At 37.5% G+C, this 14,769-nt stretch overlaps 1 protein-coding gene across 8 annotated transcripts in view; it reads left to right on the top strand.

Moving 5' to 3' along the window:
- The window catches only part of cyst (rho guanine nucleotide exchange factor 18 cysts), a 345,308-nt gene that overhangs the window by 20,377 nt on the left and 310,162 nt on the right, over window positions 1–14,769 (top strand). The window contains exon 1 of one of the 8 annotated variants that reach the window (XM_081746593.1): window positions 3,121–3,397. The exons of the other annotated variants lie outside the window; for them this stretch is intronic. The gene's annotated coding sequence lies outside the window, so the exon portion shown is untranslated. Of the gene's footprint in view, window positions 1–3,120; window positions 3,398–14,769 lie in introns of those variants that run through there. 8 annotated transcript variants of the gene reach the window in all.

Genomic DNA, 14,769 nt, shown 5'->3' with positions numbered 1-14,769 from the left:
TGTAATATATTTGCTTATTTCATACTGCATGCAAGAAGAAAATACTGATCATACATGAATTAGAAACTCCAACAGCAAATAGGCTCAAATCTTGCAAACGGTGCGAGATATTGAAAAAAATAATCGAAAAAAATCTCCCCTTTATGGTACTCCCTGCCGATTATTATTATTTTAATCAAGACGTCTTTCACTTGTGTCTGTAAAATGAGATGTAGAGATGTTATGAGGAATGACAAGTAGATTCATGCTCATATGTGAATGATGCGCTGTGTAGAGAGAGCAGGTTCAGCTAGTAAATAGAAAAAATTCTGATATATGAGGATTACTACTTTACCACACTTAAAGTTGGTTATTATTATTATTATTATTATTATATTTTTTGTAAAGATTAATTAGCAACTGAATACTTCCATGTCTAGAATTTGTTACGCCGTTTTGTTTCTTTGTAGCTTTAATTCATTTCTAGCATACAAAGGTCATTGAAATAAGTCAAGATTGTTGTTTCTTTGAGAATATATAATTTGTTCTAAAGGGATCACAAAACTTTTTTTGGTGCAACATCACATATGATTTGATAAATGCAGTTGGATCCATGATGCATTCATTTCAACAGAAATTGCTACATGTAAAACGCTCTATAGAAAACTGGGTGTGGTGTCATTGTTTCATGCACTTTTCAGGATTATTGTAACGTTGACGTTAATACGTCTGTGCACTTGTCATCATCAATATCGCTAAAATTTGAGCCTGAAATAGGATTTAGAAATATGACTGTAATATTTTAGGTCTATCAAAATAATAATAATAATAATAATAATAATAATAATAATAATAATAAAGAGATGAGTATTGTGGTTGGATTTTTTATGAGAGGAATCCATTAGTCGTTATACAAAAACAATTCCTATAATTCCACCTTTTATTTCTGAAAGAAAGAAAGAAAAACAATGAATGAAAGTTTATGTCATTACCTCGTCATTGCACACAATTGGCTTTGATTTTTGTAATTTCATATACATTTGTAATTGATTTTCAAGTTTTTCAGTGATTTCGCATATGTGTGTGAAGTTATGAGAGAACAGCGAAATCATTAGGACGACTTTTTCAGTATAAGTTTCCAGTATTTAACACGATTGTGGAAAGTAAATAGAATCATTATTATTGAGTGACCATCAGTACACACACAGAAAGTATTTTTCGTACCAACAGATGACTAGTGTTGGAATCTCCTAATAACATACACAACTCATCGAAAACCTAAATTTTGGAAAGCTGAATTATATTATTATACATTTTGATGTTTGCGTGTTAAACCGCTCAACAAATTTACATGTGCATATCTTTGTATTTGTTTTGAATGTTATTTTCATCAGCGAAGGAAAATAGTTGTTCCAGTTCATAAAATATAAGCCCAACCAAATTGATAAATCTACAGTTGCATTCCTGATTATTATTATTACATACATTACTATTTTGTGTAATTATAAAATATTTGAAAAGATAATGAAAAAGTTCGGCAATGAATTGAGTTGAATTGATTTTGATTTTAACGTTCCTTTCAGCAGCGAGGCTATATGAGACGGGACGTACTGATTAACGTGGAATCCGAACCACATGAGCTCCCACCGGGAATCGAACCCGGGTCTCCTACGCTAAAGGCGCGTACGCTAACCGCTAAGCCACAAAGGAGCTCCTAAGTTCGGCAATGAAGAGTAAAGTAGAAAAAAGTACTATTTCGTCATTCTACAGATCGCCTAAGCTGGTCATGAATGTACCCGTTTGGGACTTGTTTATTCTAAATGCTACACGCGTTCTTTCCGTCAAGAAACGAATAATTAATATTATTCAGTGCATAAATTGAATCTTCCTGTCTACCATAAAAACCTCAATATAATTCCACAAAAAATTCCTTCTCAAACTCACGTTGTAGCCAAATGTCACGGTTATTTCCGTCAAAATAGATGTGCTGGCATGTATCAGAAATTTATTTCTGGGGGCTTCAAATTCAATATGAGGATGAATTATATTAAAATGTGTAAAATCATTTCTTAAATTACAATAAATTTTACAGAAAAGTCTAGATTTCGGGAGTCTGAACCCTAGGACCCACCCCATGTGTTCATAAACTCATCACAGCAACTTGCGACAACACAGAGAAGCTAAAAAGACAGAAAAATGGTATTATTCTCAGATCTAGCTCCCAGACGAAAAGTTGGGTTTTTACATCTCGAAATGTGAATTAAGTGAAGCTCATTAAGACACTTTGTTTTTCAGTCGGGGTAAGATACCAAGAGCCCATGGTGTCTTACGACCAGTCTCCAGTAGTATGCCGCGTAGCGGATTGGTCTGTTTTGAGATGTTGACAGGCACTTAAAAGTACAACGTCGGATTTACTTTTTTATTATTTTCTTTAAATAAGCGTCCAGTAAATAAGTGTTAATCATCTCTGGGTAATTGAGACCTGTCTACAAATCAGAGTATTGAAATATCAAAGGCGGTTGTGAGAATAAGACACAAAATAGTTTAATTTGCTTTTCCCTATATTCAGTGAAATTTTGTTCTTTCCTGAAAGTGAAGGGCATGCAATAAGCATTGGTGATTTGGTAATTTTATGAGAAGTGACGAAGAAGCGAAAGAAGAAGAAAAAATACTGCTTCCGGACATAGACAACAAGAAAATGTTTACCTTGTAGGAAAAAAAAGACAAACAAACATTGTGGCCGGCAGTTGAGATCATCATCATCTGCTGTCAGATTGCTTAGTCTGTTTCTCCTTGTGCATATTCACTGAACCGTTTTGCAACGCTGTGCTCAACACCCGTGAACGGCGGTGCACAACCTTGGTGGGAAAAGGTGATGGAGGAAGAAGAGAGAGAATGGTGCCAGCAGTTCTGTATCCTAAAATGGACTTGAAGATTAATTTTTCATCGACAATAAATTGAAAAATTAATAATTTTATAAGTGATAACGCCAATTTGTATAACGTTGTCCATATTTATTTATTTATCTAGTGTTTATTTCCGTAGTGTTACATATATTGTGGAAACTTATATCGTCTGCTTCCTCATTAGCATGTTAGCTTTCTGCTTGGAGTTCGCCGAACCGTTGGGAAAGTGCGAACAGCACCAGTGACTTAGAACAATACTTACGGTATACTTGGCTGTGTACAAAGTGAGTCGGAAAATTCAGTGCTGGCTTACCACGATGAGCATAATACCATTGGCGGAAGTGTCCGTCAATTACATCAGCTGATTGTGTTGCCCCATTTTGTTGTTAAATTCAAATAACAGAGGAAGATGTTTATGTTGTGTGTGTGCTCTAGCGTATGTTGGTGCTATTCTTCATATGCTGAATGACATTTGGTGTGAATTTTTAACAACGTAAATTTGTTGGGTAAAGGTATGTTAAATACTTACAATTATTGTTATTTTTTCAATTTCTAAACCAGTACCTTAATAAGTATTGTAGTACCTTAAAATAAATACAGTGCTGCATGACGACCTGATAGATTCATTCTTAAATCAGAACTAAAGTATTTAGGACACTTTTTATTTTATATGAATGAACAAATAAAAATTTAAAATAGTATATTAATGGATCATGAAAAATTAAGTGATCTAAAATACAAATTCTAAGATATCTCCCCCTCATTTCTTTAAATTACAATTAAGAACTACATATATTGACACACACGTTTACTTCAAATATTGCACCGCCACCTCTTGTAAAGGGCGTAGCTCGGTGGAAAAGCGCTCACTCCTGCTGCGGAGGTTCCTTATTCCATCCCAAACTACGTTGGTGGTGTAAACTGGAAAGCAGATGTAGATCCACTGATCTCAGCGATGGGGACGGGCGCATATCTGAGAATAAATTAGATATATTTTCGGCATTATATATATATAAAATATGTGTGTGTGCACACACGGAATATTTTCTTTATGCTTGCTAAGTTCCAAGCTCGATATGCCCAAAAGTTGAAGTTTGTCATAATAATGAATCCATTTGTTTGGTTCTTTTAAATTGTTTGAGTGTCATTGTTTAGTGTGAGTGTTATTAGGTACGTGTCCTTGCTGAAAAAGACGGCGCCAGAAGTTTTGAAAAGGGGTAACTGAAGAATTTTTTTCATAACTCACTGTATTGTAACGTAATGGTACAGCTTGTATAAAACTTCGATTTCAAGTCACTTCAGAGTGAATATTGTTATGGGCGACTCGTTGAAGTAATACAAAAAGTTAAATATTTTCCCATCGGGAGAGGGCACGCATCCTTTCCGTATCCGCCACTGAAAATAGGAAAAATATCTGATTTTCAAAAGGGGCAAATGTGGGTGCGTGGCCAGTTCGAGTATGTGTATCCGACACTCGCACTGTGTTAAGTAAATATTATATTCTCAGCATGGTTTACTGAATCAATGTATCGCATTGCTGTCGCTTTTATGCAAGCTAACAGGACATAACGCATGACGTCGACCACGAATTAATAGGATTATGCGATAGGAAAACTTTCATTTCAAAACAATATATCAGATCCCATAAATGCAGTTTTTTTTAAATGTATTTTCAACGTTGATAACTGAACAAAAAATACTAGCATTGGTCAGTCAAGATCTCTATTTCATACAGTAGTGTGTTTTAATGCGAAACCGTTTCTTAAAATATATGCCTGGTTAGCACTAATATAGTTCTAGTGAAGAACATGCATAATGAACTTTAATTGCATTTTACAAATTATACATAACAGTACTGATATTGATTTGAGTTGACTCTTTTCAGCACCGAAGCTATATGAGACGGGACATAGTACTTAAAGTGGAATCTAAACCTGTTTGTATACAAGGCAAAGCGCACCGAAAATCAAACTCAGTACCACGTGCACAAACACCGTGCTCGTGGGTTTTCTCGGGTTCTCCCGTTTCCTCCCACTTTTTCATTCCACCATTTCATTCATTTCTCATAATCACTGTCTCCTTTAGCCTAACCGGCATAATCGTGGGACGTAAAACTGAAAGATTTCATTGCGTTTTCAGTACCACGTGCAAAGGAAGCACTCACGTAGCTACTTATCAACGAAGGAACACAACAATACTGATTCCTATTAGATTCCTATTAGGCTAATAATTTATTATGTCAGACGTTCTGAAATTGACCACAGTGTAACTTCATGCAGTTATCATCATCATAGGTATTCTGTCAATATTGGCAGGTCACTTGCCATAACTGAGAAGCTTCCATGCTTCCACAGTGTTTCACTAACTTCTTTGTCTTCATGTATGATTTTTCTGTTTGATATCGTCCATTGATTCTAGTCACCTTCTATTCGCCCTCTCTTTCCTGTCATCATACCCTCCAGACGTCGCTCATGATACAGTTCCTTCTTAGCCAATATCCCAACCAGTTACTCTTCTTGATAATATGCAAAATTGTTCTCCCCCCACCATTTCTAAGACACTCTTTCATTTTCCGTTCGACCCAGCTACTTCTACAATACTCTACACGAATCATTTTATTAATCTTTTTCTCAGTTCCTTATTCAAGATCCCACAAAATAATATTTTCTTCCTCCTAAAGGCTTCTTTCATCATTCGTCTTTTTGCTTTTATTTCCCGTTCGTACTTCATATCATCACTAATAATAATATCCAAGTTTCGAAAACTAGTCACCTGTACTATTTCCCCCCTTCTACTTCTATATTTAACACCGACTGCTTCGTTGTAATCACTATGGCTTTTGTCTTCCCAGCATTTATTTTCATCTCATATTCTTCATAACCCTTTCTCACGTTTTTAAACAACTTATTGATTTTCTTTTCAGATTCCGCAACAAGCGCGATTTTCATCTGCGAACCGTATACATGTTGGTGAGAGATAATATCCTGTCGAACTCTCCTTCCAATTGCACTCACATCTGTCGTTTTCTCTTCTATTCTAACACTTATTTGTTGGTTCCTATATAAGCTCTTTGAGTCTTCGATCGTTCCATTCCAACCCAACCTTCTTTAGACCTTGCAACAACAAATTTACATGGCCAAAAGCCTTTTCTAGATCAATAAATACCGCATACGCTTCTTTCCATTTTTCTATAAACCTTTCACTGATTACCCTTAATAACCCAGTTGCATCTCTTGTCCCCTACGTCTCCTGTACACGAATTATTCATTCTCAGCTTTTTCATTTGTTCTTTTGTACAACCTTCTGTTCAGAATTCGAGACGAAAGTTTTGTTGCATGAGATATGAGACTAATATTTCTTTCTACGTAGTCTAGCCATATATTCTGTTATAAAAGTACCAGAGGCTGCAACACTGTTGTGAATAGAGAGAGCGAACCTCGCGGTTGAAAGTGCGATCATGCATTTAGAATGCTGCTGCAGAAAGGGATACACGTAACCCGTATAGGCAGGATGGAATGTGGTGATTACGAAAATAGGGTAGCAGTGATAGCGCTACACCAGGTTGGATAACCAGCGAGTGAAATTTTTACCACATTAAGAAAGTTTAACATCAGCCGCATGTTTGTGTACCGCACCATCCAGCGGTTCCTTAATACTGGGTCTGTTCAGGATTGCCTGATAGCTGGCCGAGCTCGAAGTGCAAGGACTCCCGAAGCTGTGAAAGCTGTGGCGGCGCGTGTGAGGAGAAATCCCGTATGGAAGTAGACAGTAAAGACCCGTGAGATGAACATAGCAGGTGAGATAAATGATATCCAGGCTACTCAGGGCGATCTTGCTATTCAAGCGCATCGACAGTCAGTGGAAACACTTTGACACCGCGTCTGGTGGAGCCAAAAAAAAAAAAAAAAAAAATGTAAATGTAAACGCCTGTTTTTGCAGTACTTGCAAAATCGGCACAGATTCTGTTCACCATTGAAACGTTGCTCATTATCGAAGGGTGTTTCAATCGCCAAAATGATCAGGTGTATGCGCCATCAGTTCATGAAGCCACGAACAAAGTTCCGAAAATCCAGAGAGCCCATCATCCCGTGTCCGTCATGGTGTGGTGGGGAGTGAGCTATGCTGACACCACGCGTCTTCATTTTTATGAGAAAGGAGTGAAAACTAGTGCCCGGGTGTACCAAAACACTGTGCTGGTGCCTATAGTGAAGGACTTGACCACCACTCTTCAGAACACCTACATGGACTTTGCAGCAGGACTCGGTTCCTACCCACAAGGCAAAATCCAATCCACCCAGGAGTGACTGGCGCACAATGTGCCTGACTTCATCCTCTGAGGACTAGCCCTCTAGCAGCCCTGACCTTAATCTCCTGGATTAGAAACTGTGGACAGTGCTTGAGGGTATTGCCTGCAAGGAGCGTTATCCCACAATTGCCAGTTGGAAGTGCACTTTACTAGCTGCAGTGGCGTTTATTCCCCTGGAGTTAGTGTGTGCTGCCATAGACGAGTGGCCCACCAGACTCTGAGCCTGTGTGCGTTCCAATGGCGGCCATTTTGAAATATGATTGGTGCAAACTGTTGTCAGACCATGTATGCTTCACATACTATAGGCATATTTAATTCCCTTTTCTCTTATTTCCTGATGTTGAGTTTTTTCTTTGTAACAGTATTTATGGCTAGATAGGTATAATCGTCACATCTCTCTGGGTTCGATTTCTTAGCGATCTGTATCATGATTGTCTTCAGAAAAATTTTCGCTACTCTCCTGTTTCATATATTTCATTACGGAGTCGGAACAATTCCTTCGTGCCATTATCTTCCATATTCTTAATGAATTCAATTGGTATATTCGATCACCTTTCCATTCCTAAACTCGGATATAGCTTTTTCAAACTCACCCTGATGAATACTAAACCTTTTATCATCCTCGCATACTACATTTCCCATTTCAACATCTAGGCCCCATCTTCCTAATACTTCACTTCTCTTGCTGACTATTTTTCCACTCTTATTTTTTACTGTCATCTTAAGACCTTGTCTCCTCCGAGGTTCCATAAATTTGACCTTGTACATTTACTCATATTTTTCAACTCTTTCTAATTATTCTATATTCTCGCATTTTCTTTTGTAAAACTTTTCGCTTGCACTGTCTGTTTTTCTTCGTGACTCGTTGTTTAACTTCCTGTACTTTTTCCTGCCCTCCTGTATCAACCTGTTTCCGTATCCTTCTCTCCCTCATTTTCTGGAACATCTGTTCTATAAGCCATAGTTTCTTAGCGTTTTGTGTTCGCGGTAACGTACTACTTCTGCAGCCTGCTATGTGTAAAATTTAATATACTCCTACCGTCTTCACTATCCTTTCCTCCTTTCTCAACTTTTCAGTATTCAATGTTTTGTTGCCTACTTTTCTTTTACCTGCATTTTTCAGCTGAATATCCACTTCGGCCAGCACTAGGTTATGATCACAAAAAATGACAGCAAAATTCGTGAATGAAGAGGTGAAGGCAGTGTTGCATGACTGGCTTCTAGAATAACAGTCTATTCGAAAATCCTTTTGGGCACCTTTACACGAATTGATGACTGCTGGTACAGACCGCGGCAAAAACCCTGCAACATGAGCATTATTGTGAAACGACGGTCTTTTGCTCCAAAATAAGTGTGCAGGGGAGGACGCCGAGGTTTCTCCTGGCGTGATTCGTGCCATTTAGACGTTACGTTAATTCCCTGCGCTGTTAGGCGTAGTTTCACAATAAACTTACATGCTAATGTTGCAGGTTTTTTGCTGCGGGCTGTACATCAACTGGAACCTCAGATGTTGACTGTTATGCTAACATTTTACAAGTGACAACCTCAGTGAATCTTCATGCTACAGATTCGTGGGCAGGATTATTTGATGAACAATGACTGGAATTATCAAAATCTTGAAAAATAATTCACTAAAGAAGTGTCATATTAAATCAACTGCAAGAGCATTGGTACTTTGTTACCTGCGACAATAAAACAAATATTCAAGAAGGTGTATTGATTCAGGACTGTCAATTCTACAAGGAAAAAGTATGTGAATGATTTCCGTGATTTCCTTAGGAATCGTTATGAAAAGAGAAAGGGAAACGTATATCTATTCTTAAACTTATTTTCTTTAACCATAACACCTTCAGAAAGTGACAGTCCTAGCTGTGGACGTTCTGTAAAATATCTCAAACCCTGACTGTAGAAAAAAAAAAGCAATTATGATTAAAGATACTACTGAACTTTCTACTTTGATAGCTTACGAAATAATATTTGTAACTTACGAGGGAAGATCAGAAACTAAGGCTACAAGGTCAATATTTGTGGAGTTTTGTCTGTTGTAGAGGAATGAAGAATGTGCGGTAATTTTTATTCATGGAGTTGGCAACTATGTAGAGGTTCTGCCACCTGCCACATACGGCGCTAGTTATATGTAAACACAAATGACGACTCGTTTGGAAAACTGCTCTCGCGAACAACTGCGCTCAGTTATTTGATGTTTGTAAGCGAAACATGTAACGGAGATACTGTGGTGTCTCGTTAGCATCTCGTAGAATGGTGTCGAAAGGTTATGGCTGGTAGATAGAATATCATCAGAAGACAATCACGCTGTTGAAGTAGTTTCGCTGGGATATTATCGACCACCCTTCGTACAGCCCGGACGTCGTTCCAGATGACTCATCTGTTGCGACACTTGAAGGAGGAGGAGGAGGCCGTCGCTTCGCTTCAGATGAGGAGGTAAAACACTTCGTGACAACATGGCTGAACATGCAAGGACAAGATTTTTACCAGAAGGGAATCTTCACCTACGATGCGATAGGTGCCTCAATCGATGTGGAGATTATATCGAAAAATTATCTAATTTATGTAGATTGTATGAAATAATACAGGGGTTTTCAAACTGTGCGGCGCGCCACCCTGGGAAGGCACCAAAGATTGTAAGGGGAAGCGCGAGAAGTTAAAAAAAAAAGACCCTACAAAGGAACATATTTATAATGCAACCTCATACTTGAGTCTGCACACTTCTTCTTTAGTAACACATAGTGGACTAAGCCTATGTATCACCTCTGTTTCACATACGATTAGGAATAACCCTTTCACTTTTGGATTAAACGTGTATAATGCTTGTTAGATGGCCACTAACGATCTTCTTTTTATCTCTGTAGAATAGTATGTCTTCTTAATACAATTTTATGTCCAATTTGAGAAGTACTTTCCAGAGGACACACAGCACAACTGAGTCGTGAACCCACTCAATGAGAGAATCCACCAAATTTCACCACCAGAGAAGAGGAACGGCTCATTGATCTCTCTTCAGACAGCTCATTGAAGACCAAGTTTCTCTCTACATCGTTGCCTGAATTTTGGAGCTCAATGAGGAATGAGTATCCTGAATTATAAGAATGCCTTGAGAGTGTTTCTTCCTTTTGCAATTCCTATCTCTGCGAAACCGGATTTTCAGCCATGGCGGTGATCAAATCCAAGTATAGGTCAAAACTAAATCTCCAGAAAGAAATGCGTCTTGTCATTTCAAAATATATGCTGAGATTTAATAAATTGTGTGACTCAAAACAAGCTCATACATCCTGTTGACTTTGCTGAACGTTTATATGTGTCGGTTTTTGTTACGTAAATTTCCTCTCTGCTCGTATTTTTCAATTTTAACATAAATATCTGACTTACCACAATTTATAATTATTAACACCGCTAATAGCATTAAAAGGAGTAGTCAGTGTGTACAATGTAGATCACTGTGTTAATGAGATATTTCCATTAGTGATTAATAAGTGAAACATAGTTCATCATAGTGATAATCTTTCTTTTAGGGACACATGCCATTTTTGACAGGGGAGGCGCGTTCAGACTTTGGTGGTTGAGGGGAGCCTCAACTGCAAACAGTTTGAAAACCCCTGAAATAATATATACACGTTTCACTACAGGCTTTGTAACCTTACTTTCTGATCACTCTTTGTATTCCCAATGTCTAACAAGTAAAGGGTCCAAATGGACGAATCAAGTTGCGGGATGAGACATAGTGCGCTTGATAGAGGCTGTGAAAATGTATATACGTATGTGCAAAGGTATAGCGGCTGAGCACCATAAAAAACGGGGGGGGGGGGTCAAAGGGAAAAGGGCTATGTTATGTTATTGAAATACATCGAATAAGCTGTTAAATTGTAAAAATGATGAAATATGTACAATGCAAACGGTGGTAATTTAACATATTGGCAAAAGAAGAATGGAGAGAGTAGATCACGAACCTCCGCCGCCATCTTGAAATCCTCCATTTTGAAATATGTGATATGTTTAGAAATAGAAAGGTAGTCATGTGTTATATCGATTAGGGCCAGCATGTTCTCAAAAAGTCAATTATGAACTTTTATAGTTATTTACGAAAATCTAGGAGATTGATGCTCGTATGTTGCAAGCTTGGATTATCACGAAAACACATGTAAGTTAAACATACTTACAAGCCAAGAAAACTAACAGTGAAATTAAATATCAAAGTTGTATATTGTTGCATTATTATTATCAAATTTCACTGTTGCATATCAAATTTCACTGTTAGTTTTCTTGCCTTGTAGATATGTTTAGTTTACATGTGTTTTCGTGATAATCGAAGCTTCAAACATACGAGTATCAGTCTCCTAGATTTTCGTAAACAACTATAAAGACGATCCTAAATCTTCCAAATAAGTACAGACAACGATCACTCAAGTTCATAACTGACTTTTTGAGAACATGCTGGCTGTAATTGATATATCACATGACTACCTTTCCATTTAAAAAATATCACATATTTCAAGATGGCGGCGGAGGTTCGTGATCTACTCTCCCCATTCTTGTTTTGCCAATATGTGAAACTACTACCGTTTGCATTGTCTACCTTTCACTATTTTTACGATTCGACAGTTTATTTGATGTACTTCAGTAACCATAGCAATTAGCCGTTCTTCCACCGACTTTGACTCCGTTTCTTACTGTGTTCAGCCGCTATAACTTTGCACACACATTTTTTCACATCCTCTATCAAGCGCACTATGTCTCATCCCGCAGCTCGATTCATTCATTTGGACCCTTTATTTGTGAGCTTAATATATTTATTCGCTGCTCTTCAATGAAAATAACTTTTGATGTCTCTTTGAAGTTTGTAATATACGCCATAAATTCTGATTTTTTTTTTTTTGTTGTTGTTGTTGTCTGGTTTTGTTGGTGTGTCACATCCCTGTCATTATGCTCACAAACTGTATAATTACATGAGCGCGTTATGAGCGTACTGGCAAGGACTTACGTCATGAAAATTCAGTCAAATCTTATGTATATTTCTTAGTGCGTATTATTTTATGCAGCAGAAATAATGCATTTAGTTAATGCATAAACATATTTCAATCTATATATACATATAAAAATGAAAATCACTATGTTTGTGACTAAATCTCCTGAACTGCCCGACCGCTCTCGATCAAATTTGTAACATGGATGAGGTTCGAAGCTTGGCTGGTTTTAGGCTATTCACTTTGATGATGGAACTGAGGGGAGGGGGTATACAAATAAATAAAACTTAATAACTCCTGAACCACTCGACCGATCTTGATCAAATTTTTAACATAGATGAGGTTTAGGCTTGGGATCGTTCTTATGATTTAAATTTGACGGAGCGATGTAGGGGTGAAGGAGGGGGAGATATATACAAATCAATTTATATAACACTGAAAGTGACTATTTTTGAAACTTAATAACTCTTGAACTATCCGACCGATCTCAATCAAATTTTCAAGATACATGAGGTTCAGATCTGGAAACATTTTTGTAATTTCACTTTAACGGTATATTCTAGAAAAGGGGGAGGGGAGGGGGCGTATAAATAATAACCAATAACTTTTGAACCACCCAACCAGTCTCAATAAAATTTTCAACATATATGAGGGTCGAGGCTTGGATGTTTTTTTTTTTTATCTTTTCACTTTGACAAGCCAACCTAGGGGAGGGGAGAGGTAGATATATGTAAAAAAAATAAATAAAATAAAATGACTACCTTTGTGACTTCATCACTCTTGAACCACCCGACCGATCTCAATCAAGTTTTCAACATAGATGAGTTTAGGGACAGGGATTACTTTAGGTTATTCACTTTGACGATGCAACGTAGGCTATGGGGAGGGGAAGAGAAATTTAAAAATGAAAAATGACTGATATTATTGTTGAATCCATAGTTTTCGGGGTCGATGAGAGAAACAGTGACACTTCTGATGCTGTTTTAATCCAAGTTCATCCCTGATTGTTGGGGAGAGGGTACAGCTTAGGGGAGGGGGATAACATTTAAAAATGATCGAAAATGACTAATATTAGTGTCGAATCCATAGTTTTAGGAGTAGCGGAGATTAACAATGAAAATTTTGATGCCGTGTGTCGCAGCACGGAGGAGGGGGAGCTATATATAATATGAATCGAAAATGACAAATACTAGGGTCTAATCCATAGTTTTCGGGATCATTCAGATGAACAGTGACATTTCCTATCCGGTTTAAATTCAAAATCAGTCCCGCCACTTGGGGGAGGGAGAGAAAGATATATATATATATATATATAATATGATCGAAAGTGGCCGCTATGAGTGTCGAATTTATAGTTTTCTGGGTCGCTTAGATGAACAGTGATACTTTCGATCCCGTTTAAATTCAAATTCAACCCCGCAACTTGGGGAAGGGGAAGAAAGAGATTTTAAAATGATCGAAAATGACCGATATTAGTGCTGAATTCACATTTTTTGGATATCTGAGATGAACGGTGACACTTCCGATGCCGTGCCCCGCAACATGGAAGAGTAGGAGAGCTAGATATATAATAATAATTAAAAATGGCCGATATTAGTGTCTGATCCGTAGTTTTTTGGGTCGCTGAGATGAAGAGTGACTTCCGATCCCGTTTAAAACGAAATTCAGCCCCGCAACTTGGAAGACGGAGAGTTAATAAAATAATCGAAAATGACTAATATTAGTGTCGAATTCATGGTTTTCGGGGTCGCTGAGATGATCAAGGATCTTTCCGATGCCGTTTAAATCGATGCCATTAAAAACGAAAACAGCATATTTCACGGGTACTATAGTATTCGCGCCGAGTCATGAAGCTTGACCTAGATCTACCAATTTCACCACCCAATAGAACGCGAGGGTGTGTTCCGGCCGTCAACTCCCACCCATCAAATTTTGTCAGTGTCCTCTCTCGCGCTACACAGAAGACATCTCTCTAAAGTACAGTGTTGTTGGATTGGCGCCAAGTTCCGTTTTGTGAATTGTTTTTTCTTGCGTTATGTTTTAATTTTAACTATTCGTGTTATTGTTACTGTTTTAGAATAATTGTTACAGTGGTTATTGTTGTGCAGTGTTATTATTGGTAAATTTTAAATGCCTTTTTTAAATACTCATTTACTATGTCTTCAAAGTTCGGCAACATTGTTGGTGAATTTCAGCTGTTTGACGTTTCCCCAAGTGTACGCTCGGGAAGCGGCTCCACGAATTGTACCGAAGTTTTCCGATATGTCGGAGCTCAAGCAAAATATTTCTATGATTGGTTTAGAGCAAAAGCTTCATGACTCGGCGCGAGTACTATAAACACACGAGAAACGTAGTTGTGCATTTAAATTTTCATTTCAACCCAGCGAAGCGGGTAATATATGCTAGTTATATTACGTTACTGTGTGCTATTTCGTGGTTTTATCTACATCAACTGAAGTGAAATAGAAAATGAGAGCAAACTTAAATTGCTGCACATCGATACGTCATATCATTTTATACACTTCGCGATGTGTGAGTATATGTTTCATGTATTAAATGCTCTAATTAATAATAAACAATGATCGCTGTATTAAAAATA

The sequence above is a fragment of the Thermobia domestica genome, chromosome 2 (genome assembly GCF_964235325.1).
Source record: "Thermobia domestica chromosome 2, izTheDome1.hap1.1, whole genome shotgun sequence".
NCBI classification, from domain to species: Eukaryota; Metazoa; Arthropoda; class Insecta; order Zygentoma; family Lepismatidae; genus Thermobia; species Thermobia domestica.
Note: the sequence above shows the minus strand (reverse complement) of the source record. Positions and strands in the feature narration are given on the sequence as shown.